Source organism: Meleagris gallopavo, chromosome 9 (assembly GCF_000146605.3).
Source record: "Meleagris gallopavo isolate NT-WF06-2002-E0010 breed Aviagen turkey brand Nicholas breeding stock chromosome 9, Turkey_5.1, whole genome shotgun sequence".
NCBI lineage: Eukaryota > Metazoa > Chordata > Aves > Galliformes > Phasianidae > Meleagris > Meleagris gallopavo.
Window position 1 is genome coordinate 13672802 of NC_015019.2, and position 1092 is coordinate 13673893.

Below are 1092 nucleotides of genomic sequence, written 5' to 3' on the forward strand. Positions count from 1 at the left end.
CGGGGGCCGGGCGGTACCGCTTTCCACAATAAACGCCTGTGCTGCCGTGCGGCCGGAGAGCTCTTATCGCTCATCCTTACGTCTGCAGGCATCCCTCAAAATCGGCGCGTGTGCCGCCGTTCTCTCACCGCACCGCTGTCACGCTAGCTGCCGCTCCGCGCTGTCTGACAGCAAAGCTGCGGTTCTAAAGCCCTTCCTCAACTTGGCAGCTGCTGCATCTCGTTGCCCCTGCCGTAACGTTGCGGGGAATGGCCGTACATTGGCTGCACGAGGTGACGAGGGGTTTTGTTTGTTTTTACAAAAATCCTGAAATTACAGGAGCTGCACATCGTGAACCACTGCACCAGGACCACAGGGCTTCAGTCACATCAGATCTTCCACAAGGAATTCCTTCAACGCAATCAGAATTAAGTGGACTACAACCAGTGTTCCCCTATCATGAAGAGGGAATTACTACACATCCAAACCTTTTTCAGTCCTGACCCAGTGAAGTGTCCACCAGCAGGACCACGGCCTCCACGAGGCGTTACAGACCAACAGCTCAGAGAGAACTGCAGACCTGCAGAGCTGACCTCAGCTGCGTTGGGCAAGGATAGGGAAGGGGCTGTCACCGCTTCCCAAGTACGAGACTTGCACACACTGAGCTGGCACATCCGACCTGCACGCAGCCCAGCCCAGCCCATCCTATGTCTGCCCCTGGCCCTGCGCCACATGGCAGCAGCTCGTCACACTGAGCAGCCCGGCGGGAATCAGCAATTCATCTTTGCAACTCCATTCTCAGTTGACGTAAATCTATTACCTGTGAATTTTCCAAAGAAATGCACAGGGCTGCAATCAGGCATTCAGCTCAAAAACACAACCTTTACTTTTATAAGCCCTCTGTTACGAGAGAAAAACATCCCTCATCCACCATCACACCTCGTTCATTGCTTTTTGCCAGTACGTGAACAGCCGCTTTCGAGGAGGAAGCACGGGAGTAAAACCTCATCAGAAATCTGACAAACACGAGAGCCACTGCCATGGCACTGAGCTGACACGCTGCTCTCACAAAAACAAGGTCACACATCCCATTTGTTTTGTGGTTTTGTTGCT